Genomic DNA, 14,530 nt, shown 5'->3' on the forward strand with positions numbered 1-14,530 from the left:
CTTGTGGACTGGGAAAAGAACACTTAGATTCCAACCGTCGGGCATGCTTTCGTCCGCCCATATTTTGCTAAGAAGCTGCTGCATGCACCTTACCAACTCCTCGCCGCCGAACTTGACTAGCTCCGCAGGCAATCCATCAGCGCCCACGGCCTGTTGTTTTTCAATCTGGTTATTGCTGTTCTAACTTCGTCATAATCGGGCGGGGGGACATATATTCCATCATCGTCGATTGCGGGATCGGGTTCTTCATCTCTGCGCGGTGAATTGCTGCCTCCATTTAGGAGAGCAGAGAAGTATTCCCCCCATAATCTAAGCACTCTCTGGACATCAGTTACAAGGTTGCCGTTTTCATTCCTACAGGAGTTTGCCCCGGTCTTAAAACCTTCCGTCTGTCGCCGTATTTTTTGGTAGAATTTTCGGGCGTTATTCCTGGTGGCTAGCAGCTCAAGCTCCTCGCACTCACGCCTTTCTGCTTCTGCTTTTTTCTTCCTGAAAAGGCGTCTCGCTTCCCTTTTAAACTCACGATTGCGTTCACACACTCCTATTGTCGCGCTCGCTTTTAACGTAGCCCTGTAGGCAGAGTCTTTTCTTTCGGTTGCAACGCGGCATTCTTCATCGTACCAGTTGTTTTTTCGTGGCCGCCGGTAACCAATTTTTTCCTCGGCGGCAGTACGAAGTGCTTTGGAAATATGCTCCCACTGCTCCTGTATTCCTTCAGGATGAGTTGTGCTCTCAGAGAGCAGGTGTGAGGGTCGAGTTGCGAAATCATTGGCAGTCTGTTGTGATTGAAGCTTTTCGACAACTAGCTTTCCTTGTGTTTTTTGTTCCTTGGTTTTAGCCGCGTTGAGGCGGGTGCGTATTTTGGCTGCAACGAGATAATGGTCCGAGTCGATGTTAGGTCCTCGGATCGTGCGCACATCTAAAACACTGGAGACATGCCGTCCGTCTATAACAACGTGATCGATCTGATTGCGAGTATTTCGATCAGGAGACAGCCATGTAGCTTGATGTATCTTTTTATGCATGAACCTCGTGCTGGATATGACCATGTTTCGAGCACCGGCAAAGTCAATCAGCCTCATTCCGTTAGGAGAAGTTTCATTGTGTAGGCTGAACTTTCCGACTGTAGGGCAAAAACACCTTCTTTGCCCACCCTGGCGTTAAAGTCGCCAAGCACGACTTTTATATCATGACGGGGGCAGCGCTCGTATGTGCGTTCTAATTGTTCATAAAAAGTGTCTTTCACCTCATCGTCTTTCTCCTCTGTCGGCGCATGGGCGCAGATGAATGATATATTAAAAACTTTTGCTTTGCATATGCATAACTCGATGGGTGTACTACAATCTTAAGGACAATTTCGACATTCATGGCTTCAACGACGCCGAAAGGCATATGCCGCTACGGTTTTCCTAGGATCCAATCTTCACTAAACTGCTGATGGTCAAGACGAGAGTCGCCCCGGTCAAAACCATATCGTTGTCTCGACTCGAACTCTGCGGTTACATTAATGTAACCCTCTGGATAGATTCAACTATAGTGCTGGCACGGATCCGAAAACCGCCATGTTCGTGAACTTTCGTGGCACATCGAATAACCAAAATTATCGGCAAGGTAGGAGATAAAGTGTGGCGGCACGTAGACTCTGCGTCAAATCCGTCAGATTTGGCGAGCAGAGGACTCTTCGCTTTCATGCAACGTCCATTAATAATAACTTTAATATGCTTGATAGGTTTTCCGACTTTTCATGGGATTTGCGGGTTATATCATACATTTTTCGGTTTTTCCGAAGAACACATAGAACTAAAGTTTCTTTTAAAAGTGAATTTCACTTAGTAGCACCTGATGAAATAGAAACAACGACTCAACGATTAATAGCAATATGCCAAAGGAAATACTATCAAGAAGAGTACGGAAATTTGAAGTCATGGAAGCTTATTCATGGGAAGAGTGAGATTTTACCATTCATCGATACAGATGATATGATCAGAGCTGGTGGGCGGGTTGGCGCATCCAAAGATATGCCCTAAATGAGCGTCATTCCATTATTCTTCCATGTACATGTCGGTTAACCAGACTGATAGTTCAATTTGTGCATAAAATCTACCTACATAGAGAAAACCAGCTGATACTTCCACTTATTCGCACTCAGTACTGAACTCCGCGCGTTAAAAACATGATGTCATCCACAACTGTAAAGTCTGCAATATTTACAAGAAGCGGGTACAAACTCAACTTATGGGAATCCTTCCCAAGGAGCGCGTCACAGCAGCCTAATAAATATAATAAATAAAAGTCTCACCCTGTTTCCAAATTGGTGTAACACTGTTGTCTATTGTGAACGGACAACAGGTGTTGAAACAATTTGGAAACGGAGAGTTCGACCCGGCAAAAAAGAACCGACCATCTTTAATATAATCTTTGGACTTAACGGCACGCAAGGAAAAGCAGAAGTAAAATTAGTAAAAGTAAAATAAAATTAAACAACCTAAAGTCAAGTGACAAAAGTGTAAAAAGGGAACTAAAACGTTTGAATAAAAGTCAATACATATACATTTAAAAAGCAAATAAATTTTGTGTAGTCAAAAATTAGAAAACCTAAAGTAGTAGGCAGAACAGAAACATAAAAGGAAGTACGGGTGCCCAGCAGTGCGTGTGTGCGCGCAAAACAATATTTTTTAGAAGTTCCAAAAATGGAACTTCACATGTCGACCGTGAGGCAACTTGCCAAATCTAACATAGGATGGAGCACCAGGCCACCTTCATAAGGCTTCACAATTTACCAAAACCAAAAACCGATTAAACGGGAATAAATGAAAAATTTATAAAGTAAAACGCAAAAAACTACAAAACAATATAAAATGCAAAAAAGTAAAAAAAGTAATATAAAATGCAAAAATCTACAAAAAAATATAAAATACAAAAACCTACAAAAAAATATATAACGGCACAGAAATCTATATAAAACAAAAATTTTTTCAAAATTTTCAACACAACAAAAATTTCATCATACTACAGCAAAAGAAACTGTACCACGTCATAACGGGATAAGGCAAGTCACGCCACCCCGAAACACAAACGAAGCCACCATAATTAGCGGCACTTCGGAAAAAATAGCAGCAGTACAAGGAAGCTGAACTGAGGAAAATCAGCAGCAGCGAAGTGATGACGGCAGCAGCAGAACAGCAGCAGCGCCGACAGCGTATGGTGAGGCGTACTTTGCAATATGTATGTATGTATGTATGGATTGTAAGATGTAGTTGCTTTTGAAATCTGTACAAATTGTTACGAATATTAGCAACACTATGGGGTACTGTCATCTCTAAGCCGATGCTAATCAGTGACTTGTATGCACATCAATAATTCAATCATTATGTCTACACATATGTACGTACACGCAGCGGAGAAGCAACGCACAAACACATGTAGATATCTTATCTGAGATACTCCCAAAAGTATGCAATTATAATTGTGGAAGTGTCGCTCATAAATACACGCGCATATGAGACTACACACGTGCATCTGTAGTTATAATTATATACCAGTAACTAAGTAAATTCTGGAAGCGCCTAGAAGATGCAACGAGGAAGTCACACAGTATAAAAGCAGCAACAGTAGAGGCGCGACAATCAGTATGATTTAAGCATTCCATCTGTCGAGCAGTAGCAGTCTTATTTTTGAAAGTACTTTAATAAAGGCCATTTTGCGTTATTGAATAGTGGTGTTATTTATTCAACAGTTTAGTGATTCGAACGTTAGCAGAAGATTGCAAATAAGGGGAATTGCAGTAAAATCGTTACAATTGGTGTCAGAAGAGGAATTGTTGAATAAATTCCAGAGTTGCAGAGCACAACAAGGACATGGCGAAGTTAAGTGAATTAAGGATCCAGCAACTGAAAAAGAAGTTGGAAGCCCGTGGATTAAATACAACCGGCAATAACATCGAACTTCAACCAAGGCTACGAGACGCTATGGAGTCGGAAGGAATTAACGTGGACGATGATGTCTTTCATCCTGATGGGGACGAGGCAACAACAAAAATTTAAGAGAAAAACGAAACATCGCAGGCAGTTACCAGCACAGACTTGAAAGTGATATTGGCTGCAATATCTGCACAAACGTCGACAGTAACATCGGAAATTGAAGCACAAGAAACACGTATTTCAGAAATTTCGACACAGATAACATCGGAGATGGAAACTCAACTGGAATCACTGGAGACACGTATAACATTAAAGATGGAAACACAACTGAAAGAACAAGAGGCACGCATAACAGTACAACTCGAAGCTCAAGAGGCGCGTATATCATCAAAACTCGAAGCGCGTATGAACGAGAAAATAACGCAGTTTGAGGAAAAATCGAAGCTGAGGTGGATGCTTTGAGAGGTCGTATACAGGAGTTGCAATTAAATAGCCCAGCTGTTTCATCAAGCAGTCCAAAGGTAAAAACACCATCCTTTGACGGTTCTGTTCCTTTCTAGGTCTTTAAGCTACAGTTTGAGAAGACCGCAGCAGTGAACAACTGGAATGCTGAAGATAAAGTTGCAGCTCTATTCGTAGCATTGAAGGGGCCAGCAGCCGAAATCCTACAGACGATTCCCGAAGGAGAGCGGAACAACTATGAAGCATTGATGGCCGCTGTCGAGAGACGTTATGGAGGCGAGCATAGAAAACAGATACACCAAATTGAGTTACAAAACCGTCACCAAAGAGCGAATGAGACTTTGCAGGAATTTGCCTCAGATGTTGAAAGATTGGCTCATCTTGCAAATGCGGACGCACCCGTGGAATACACCGAGAGGGTAAAAATCCAGAGTTTTATAAATGGCATACAGGACGTGGAAACGAAGCGAGCTACATACGCAAACCCAAAGCTGACATTTGCTGAAACGGTATCACATGCATTGACTCAGGAAACTGCCTCCCTATTGAGTAAACCAGCATATAAGGCCCATCGTGTGGAAGTAGAAAGACCAGAGTGGGTAGACACAATTTTGGAAGCATTGAAGAGTACGCAGCAGAAGAATAATGATGCAGTCAAATGTTTCAAGTGCGGTAACCCAGGTCATATTGCTCGTCACTGCAGCACCGGTCCTGGTAGTTCCAACTTAGGCGGCCGTAAACGCAAAGCTGGAGGAGATAAGCAAGAGCGAGTCAGATGTAAAGATCGAAAACTTGCCACGTTATTGAAGTCCTATGATATCTGTGTCGCAAATTGGGAGGAAATCAAGCAGTCTTGCCGTCAGAGGGGATGTGGATGGCAAAGAACGTGTATTGACTGTAGATACGGGCGCATCTCATTCCTTGATCCGATCTAATTTGGTCAACAGGAGAGTAAGACCATTCTTGGAGCAAGGTTGCGTACGATTACTGGCGAGTGTAACCAAGTCCAGGGAGAAGTGGTATGTGAAGTCTTAATTGGGGAGGTCATGGTTCTACACAAATACGTTGTAGCGGAGATTATTGATGAAGTCATATTGGGAGTGGACTTCTTAGTTGACCATGACATCAGTATCGACATGCAGAGAAGGATTATGCGTTATAAGAACCAGGATATACCACTTAAATTCAATTTGGAAAAAGGGCTCAGCAGTAATCGAGTACTGGTGGAGAAGAGTCGACAAAGTCCACGAAAGTCAAAGGTAAAGGTTGATGGAACGAATGGGCCAAACAAAGCAAAATCGAAGGTACCTGCGAGAAAAACACTGGCATTGACAAACCCTAAGTGACGCACGAAAACGAAGGAAAGAATTTCCCAGAAGGACTGCGAGGATAGTTTCAAGCCAGGGCACACCACTGTTGTGAAACGTGGTAACAATACTGGTTATGCAAAGCCAATCCGTCAAGCGCAAGCTCTGCGAAGTAGTTCATTGGCCAAACAACAGAGTGCGAGGGAACGATCCAGGATAATGAGTAGTAAGATGAAACGCAGGTACGATGAGAATAATAATTCGGAAGGTTTCTTGGCGGGAGATTTGGTACTGTTATACAACCCACATCGGCGGAAAGGTGTTCCATCCAGATATCGGTGCAGTTGGGAAGGCCCGTACAGAACGGTGAGCCATTAGCGCTAGATTCCTTCATAGGTAAAATTGAACTAGTAGAAGGCTCTTTGTATGTCCAATCGTTCCGAATAGACACCACCTCCGACCCTGTTGTCCAGTTTAGATCCATCTATGTAGATCTGAATGCTGTCAGTGGGCCAATCTGGGTCATTCACCCACTGTTCCCTCTCAGGGTTTAATATCTCGTATCCCTTGTTAAAGTTGGTATGTAGTTTGCAGAAATCTGTCCATTCTGGTATGCAGAATCTGTCAAGAATTTCAGAATGGTTACAGTAAGACCATGTGGCCAGTTTCCTCAACCTAATAGCTGCACCTGCTGCATATTTTATGCCTACTATATCTATGGGTAGTAGGTTCAGTATTACATTCATGTGCGGATGGCTCCGCTTATGCATAGTAGTGCAGATCATTGCACCTTTTGAAGAGCAAGAACCGTCGAGGATTTATTGAGGGCGGACCACCATACCGCCACCCGTATAGCAAAATTGGTCATACTATGGCCGTGTACACCCAATGCACTATCATAGGGGACATACCCCATTTCCGTCCAATTGTCCCTTTAGTGTCGATGATTGTGATGTCGTTCAAGTCATTCCTTCTGTAAAGTCTAATGCTATGGGGTTTGATGATATATGTCCGAAATTTTAAAAAATAATTCTTCCTGAAATCCTTCCTCACTTAACCTACTTGGTTAACTCTGTGCTGACGTTCTGTGTATTTCCCAAATGTTGGAAAGTTGCTAAGGTAATCCCAATCCCCAAGCAAAACAAGTAGGATAGACCTATAGCTATTCTGCCTTTCCTTTCCAAGGTCGTCGAACGAATTTTGCACTGCCAGATAAATACTTATGTGCAGGATAATAAACTTCTCACAGATCCCCAGTCTGGATTCAGGTCAAATCGTAGCTGTAAAACGGCGCTCCTATCGGTGATAGAGGATATTCTAGAACAAGTTGACAAACATTTTACTGCTTTCCTAACTCTTCTCGACCATTCAAAAGCGTTTGACTCGGTCGACCACACCGTTCTCTACAAGAAGCTAGACAACCTATTTAATTTCTCTAACTGTGCAACAGCCCTCATCAGATCAAATTTGGCCGACAGAACTCAGGCAATAAGTGTTGCTAGCAGCAAGTCTGACCTCGTCAGTGTTTTAAGAGGCGTCCCACAAGGCTCAATCCTTGGTCCTCTGCTATTTGTTTTGTACATAAACGATTTGCCTGGTGTTCTCAAGTATTGTAATATTCACATTTATGCTGACGACGTACAATTGTATATGTGTTGTCCTAGTGATCGTACCAGTTCGTATATTAATGACTTAAATTAGGATTTGTGTCGAATTGGTACGTGGGCTTCTATGATCGGCTTATGTCTTAACCCTAGAAGTCGAAATGTATAGTCATTCATAGAAAGTCACTAGATAAAAGTGGAATGGAAAATTTAATTTTAGACAACACTATTATTAACGTATTCTTTACACGCCTAAAAATCTAGGTGTAGTTTTTAACAAAACCTTGACATGGAAAGATCACATCTTCCGCACAGTGGGAAAAGTGTATGGGATGCTTCGTACACTCTGGCTTACACAACATTTTACTCCGTTACATATTCGTCTACTAATAGCAAAAGCGTACTTAATACCTACGCTCCTTTATGGTTGTGGGATTTACTCTAATTGCGACTATGTATGCAATAGGAAACTTAATGTTGTTTATAACAATATTGCTAGATACGTCTATGTGTTAAAAGGACTTGACCACGTCTCTCATCATGCTGACAGGTTGCTAAATATTTCTTTCCATAACCTTATTAAACTTAAAATGCTAACTACGCTACATAAATTAATATATATGAAGGAACCTGACTATCTGTATCGGAGGCAAAATTTTCTCCAGTCGTCTAGATCTGTTCTCCTTACCCACTTCAGACATCGTATGCTAATATCTGAGCGCCAGTTCTCATTACTTCCATACGTCTTTGGAACTCTCTCCCTTCTAGCCTTAGGCTTATAAGCAATGCTCTGCTCTTCAATAAAGAATTAACAAGTTTCTATAATAACCTAGACAATTAAAATACTGATTTCTGACTAAGTAAATGTACTCTATTATTCCTTTATTTATTTATTTATTATTTATTAAATATATTATTTATTGTAACCTTTTCTTAGTCATAGTAAATAGTTTTAAGTTTCAAGTTTAAATTGTTCCTATTTTATGCCTTTTACCGATTAGCACTATAAAATAATTTTTGCCAAATTGTTGTGCTAGGATGAATTGCCTTATAAATACAAATACAAATACATATGTAGAGGGCAACCGTGGCCTTACTGATACGTTCCGTGGTGTTTTGTGTCCAGTTCAATTTCTTATCAAGTGTGAGCCCTAGAGTTGGCGGACTCACTTAACTCAAGCACTGTGTTTGCCAGCACCGGAGTTGAAAGAGGTGGTATCTTATACTTCCTCGTAGAGAGCACCAGTTCCGTTTTATTTGGGCTCACGCCCAGACCATTATCAGCGGCCCATGCTTCGAACCTTCTTAATTCCACCTGTATCCTATCGCAGAGAGTTTGTGGAAACTTCCCACTTATCACCAAGGCAAGGTCGTCAGCATATACTATAACTTTACAGCCTCTCTCCTCCTATATGTCCCTTAGCAGTTGATTTACCGCCAAGACCCACAGCAAAGGGGATATGGCTCCACTTTGGGGAGTTCCCCTACTGACGAACCTGCTCACCGATACCCGTGCAAGGTCTGCCTGTACTACCCTGCATAGCAGAACCCAGATCAGTAAGTACCTTAATGATCGAGTCGGGTTTGATGTTGTTGAACGCTCCTTCTATGTCTAGGAAGGCTGCCAGGCAGTATTCCTTGAAGGAGAACGATCTCTTTATGCACGATGTAATTTCGTGTAATGCCGTTTCCGTTGATTTTCCCTTCATATAGGTATGTTGTGCTTCAGAGAGTTGGTCATTCACTGCGTCCCTGATATATGTTTCCACCAGCCTCTCCAACACCTTTAGTTGAAACGAAGATAGACTGATGGGTCTGAAGTCTCTTGGTTTCACATGGCAGGCTTTGCCTGTCTTGGGAATAAATACCACTTAAGATCTTTTCCATGTACGTGGATATGGTTTAAGGCCACGACACCTGCTATTATAGCATATAGCCAGTTAGTGCTACATTCCAGTGATTGTTACAGTTGCATAGGTGTAACTCCGTCCGGCCCTGGAGTTTTGAATGTTTCAAAAGATTAGATGGCTCAAGATATCTTATCTCTTGTAATTAGGTTGTGTAGTATAGGTTGCACTGTTACTTGTGTCGAGCTTTGTATATCCCCTGGTTCGTTCCTAGTCGCACCTGGAAAATGTGTATTCAGCAGTAGGTCCAGGGTTTCCTCCCCAGTTTCGGTCCTCGAACCATCAGGCCTTTGCAAGCATCCTGGGCCGTGTTAGCCGATCTGGTAAGTACTTTCCTGAGCCCCCCCCCCCCCCCCCCCCCCCTATTCACTAAACTGTTGAGTAAATAAATCCACTATTCAATAATGCAAAATGGTCTTTATTAGACTACTTTCAAAATAACACTACTATTGCTCGCCAGATAGCGTCTTAAATCAAACTGATTGTCGCGCCTCTACTGTTGCTGCCTTTTATGCTCTGTGATTTCCTCGTTGCATATTTCTAGGCTTTTCTATTTCCAGAACATGCTAGTTAGTTATCAGTTATAAAATTACTCAGCTTCTCTCATATGCGCGTGTACTTGTGAGCGACACTTCCACAATTATAATTGCATACTTTTGGGAGCATCTCAGATAAGATATCTGCATGTGTTTGTGCGTCTCTTCTCCGCTGCGTTACGTACATGTGTGTAGACATAATGATTGATCTATTGATGTGCATACAAGTCACTGCTTAGCATCGGCTTAGGGATGATAGTATCCCTTAGTGTTGCTAATATTCGTCACAATATTTTCTAGAACATGAAAGTAATACACTGTGCGGCTTTTCGGGTACGCTTTTAAGTGGCAATATCCTAACCAGTTCCCTATTGTATTCTTGCCAGTTTGTATTTCTAATATTTCTGGTGGCAGCGCTCTGCTTTTTCACCAAGTCTAGGTCGAATTGGATGTAATGATGGTCAGAGAATGAGTAGTCCTTAAGGACGCTCCTGTTTCTGAACAACTCCTCCGCATCTTCCTAGATTATGGTGACATCGAGAACTTCCTTTCTTGTTTTAGTAATAAAGGTTGGTTCAGTTCCCCTGTTGCTTATGATTAGTCGAGAGTTTAGGATAAATTCAAATAGTAACTCGCCCCTTTCATTTTCAGCATTACTTCCCCAGGTGGAGTGGTGCGCATTTACGTCTTCACTCAGGAACAATGCTCCTGACGTAGCTTCCACCAGCTTCTTGATGGTCGATGTCGGCACCGTCTTGTCATGGTAGATAAGTAGATGATAGCCTGATTTCGCCCATACTCAAGCTCAGGCTGACCGTTGTAGTGTCTTCATCGCTAAATTGAGGAAGAAACAAAACATTTAGTTTGGCACTAACAAGTATACACGATTTCGGCTTTCCCGAGGTGCCACAACTTACCAATGTGTAGCCGGTGGACTTGAGTCCGCAAATGTTCTGTCCTACAACCCACGGCTACTGGAGAATATTAGCTGCCCCTTTAGATGTCAGTCGGAGCAGCAGTGCAGCGGAGGCCGCTTTACTGTGGTGCAGGTATATCTGGAGGACCCGCACCAACATCGCACTCTTTCACTCCCTCCTTGAGCGTGGATTTAGCCGCATCTTCCATTATCAGCTCCTCCTTCGTGTATTGTGGGTGTAACCCACCTATTCCCATGGATGAGGTAGACGAGGTGTAGCCGTCCAGCGTATCCGGCTCACCCACATCTGCCTTCATATCCACGTCCTCGTCGCTTTCTTCTTCTTCTGGCTCCACCTCGGCTGCCATATTCCTAGCGGTGTTGACGTCGTTAGCGTATACCCTTATAGTCAGGATGTCTAAACCATAATTGATCTCGCCTTCAGTTTTCCTCAGTACTGTGGGCGATTCCTCATTCAGTAGGAGAACAGCCTGACGTGTGGCTCTGTCCCCTTTCTCCACGTTAACAACCCTCCAGTTGGCGGCTGGCAGCGTCATTTCTTTATTGAGTCAATGGTAACATACCTTACTGACTAGATTACAGTGTACTTAGAACTAAATTATTAATTTAAATATGACTTAATGTGATAGATAGTAAGACTCAATGCATGCCTTTAAGAGAGACCTAGACATGGCAAAGTCAAGATCTAGACTCCTAGATAGGTGATTGAATTCTACAAATCCTCTTAGAAGAGGAGCAAAGCTGAAGTAATTAGAACGCAACACTTCAATACGGAATGTATTGTGAAAGCGGAGGGCTCTGTTAGGGACATTGAAAGTTACCTGACCCAGAAGTTCGGAACAATCAATAGCACTAGATATTATATCAAAAATGAACATTAAGCCTTGAACAGAACGCCTGACTTCAAGTGGCAAAACTTTTATAAGCATGCATCTCGCATTGTAGGGTGGCATGGGTTTATCAAAGTGTAGAAGTTGAAGAGCAAACCGCATGAATTTCCGCTGAACTCTTTCAATTCTTAAAGAGTGTGAAGAGTATATCGGATTCCAAATGACTGAGGCATGTTCTAACTTTGAACGTACTAAGGAATTATACAAAATCTTTCTCGTATAGGGGTCTTTGAAATCCTTCGCATATCGTCGTAAGAAAGCTAAGTTGGCATAAGCTTTTGGTATAAGAAAGTTAACATGATTAGCAAAGGTAAAAGACGAATCAAAAATTACGCCAAGATCACGAAACTCATCAACTGAGGCAAGCGTTACGTTTGAGATCGAATACACGGACGAAATGATATTAATTGACTTAGTTAACGTTATGTGACAGCATTTACTAATGTTGGGTCGCAGGTTATTTTGTGAAGCCCAATCGTTGATAGCATTCAGATCTTCCTGCAGACGCAAAGCATCAGAAATACTGGTGATCTTACGGAAGAGTTTTAAATCGTCTGCATAAAGTAAATAATTAGAATATTTTAGGCAAGAGCCAATATCGTTAATAAAAATTATGAATAAAATAGGACCTATGATGCTACCTTGTGGTACACCGGAAGTTGCTAAGAATTTGTAGGACTTAATTTTCTCGATTTCAACAAAATATATCCTATTTTCTAGGTAAGACTTCAGCCACAACAGAAAACTTGAATGAAAGCCCATGTTTTCAAGTTTCCACAAAAGTAGTTTATGCGAAACTGTGTCAAAGGCCTTGGAAAAATCTGTATATATGGTGTCAACTTGACATCCATCCTTGAACGCTGAGACACAAAACTGGGAAAAAACCGCTAGATTTGTGACAGTCGAACGCCCTGCAAAAAAACCATGCAGACATGGATCGATTATTTTATTGATAGCGAATGATACCTTGTCCATAACTACCTTTTCAAAAAGTTTGGAACAGGTCGACAATTTAGATATTGGCCTATAATTCTTTACATCATTTTTATTGCCTGACTTCAAGATTGGGGTGATGTACGCCAGCTTCCAGCGATCAATAAAAACTCAGGTCGAAAGAGAAGTATTGAAAATACGGCGCAATGGAACACAAAGGGAACTACTACACTTTTTAAATAAAGAACAGGACAAACCATCTATATCAGTTTTCAGTGAGGACTGTAAGGAGGAGATACCCTTAATAATGTCCATTTCAGATACAGACAGGGACCCAAAGTTTAAAGGCTTTGGTGTATCATCCGCATCAACAACAAATGTAGATTTGAAAAAATCAGCAAAAAGTTTTACTGTAACAGCCAGGCTCTCTGAACTGGTATCGTTAAATTTCACACAGGTTGGGATATTGTTACAACCTTTCTTAGACCGAACATAGTTCCAAAAAGATTTAGGATTTGCTGTTAACTCATCCTCAAATCGGGAAATGTATTTACTGTATAGGAACTTATCCAGAACATTGAACTGAGTCATATAATAGGTATACTGATCCTTAAAAGAAATGTCGAGAGTCGCTTTATATAATTTATGGTACTTATTTCTTTGATTTTTCAGTTTTTTTAACCGGAAGTAAAGCGAGATTCGTACTGAAGATGTCTGACAACACAAGCAAGAAGGCATCGAAGCATTCAGCAGGGTTTTTAGCAAAGAAAATAGAGTTCCAATCAGTTTCAGATATGAGTGAGTTAAGAGGATCATAATTTGCATCCTTGAAATTATAGGAGCGGACAGTATTATTAATGTTGTTATTCGGCACCAGGTCGAAGAATTCTATAGATAACGATAATGGTACATGATGCATATCAGGCTTATAAATAGGAAACGTACATTCGGTCAAGTGAGTTATTAGATTCTCATCAACAAAAATAAGGTCCAGGATATTATTTAACTGGTTAACAAAATGGTTACTCTGAATTAAGTTAGCCCCAAAAAGGGTGTCCAAGAAATTGATCTCATGAGGATGATTGATATTAGTAGGCGTTAGGACGTTATCATAAATAATTTTGGACCATACAACCTTACTTAGATTGAAATCACCCAAAACGCAGAAATGACTATCAACATTGTTTTCGTAAAGGTCAAATATGTTATTGACATGAGCACAGTACAGCGAATCTGCGCTGCAAGGCGGAATGTATGAGGCACAAATAAATAACTTGCCAGACGACCCCGTAATACAAACACAGAGCTGATCCAAAAGAGAGTCACTATTAGAGAGCGGAACAAGGGAAGAGAGAAGGGCACGCCTTACAGCAATTAATACTCCACCACCTCTAAGACGTCCCGTTTTGATGGGATCTCTATCCTTACGATAGGTGTGGAACAACCTTTGATCAAAAAATTCTGAGCCTGAAAAGTCATCATTGAGCCAAGTCTCGACAATAACGTAGACATCATAATCACACCGTGAAGTGGCTAAAAATACTTCTTTACACTTCGTTCTCAATCCCGATATGTTTTGATAATAAATGGTTATACTTTTATTAACTATGCGATTGTCACACTTAGCTAAGGATTGGCAGTTGAGCCCTTTGCTTTTTGAAAAAAACGAAAAGGTTTAATTTTGACATCTGATGGCCATAACGAGGAGTCCAGCAGCTTATTATATATAGAAGCCGAAACTCCAAGTTTGAAATTACATCTAGATAAAAATTTGAGATCACCGTATTTCTTAACCAATTTGAAACAGTGAATTAATGAGGATGAAATGTTTGCATTTTTCGAGACGTAGTCAACAATATCACTTGCGTTTACGGTTGGTTTAAACGACGACAAATGCAACCATTTCAGACGAACAGCTAAATTAAGGTTAGCATTAGAGTTACTACCTACCACAATAGTGGGCGATTTGCTAAGAATATTTTTATTATTTTCACCAGATTTTGTAGCGACTGATATCTGATGGCCAGACACATT

Source organism: Eurosta solidaginis, chromosome 1, assembly GCF_040869045.1.
Source record: "Eurosta solidaginis isolate ZX-2024a chromosome 1, ASM4086904v1, whole genome shotgun sequence".
NCBI lineage: Eukaryota > Metazoa > Arthropoda > Insecta > Diptera > Tephritidae > Eurosta > Eurosta solidaginis.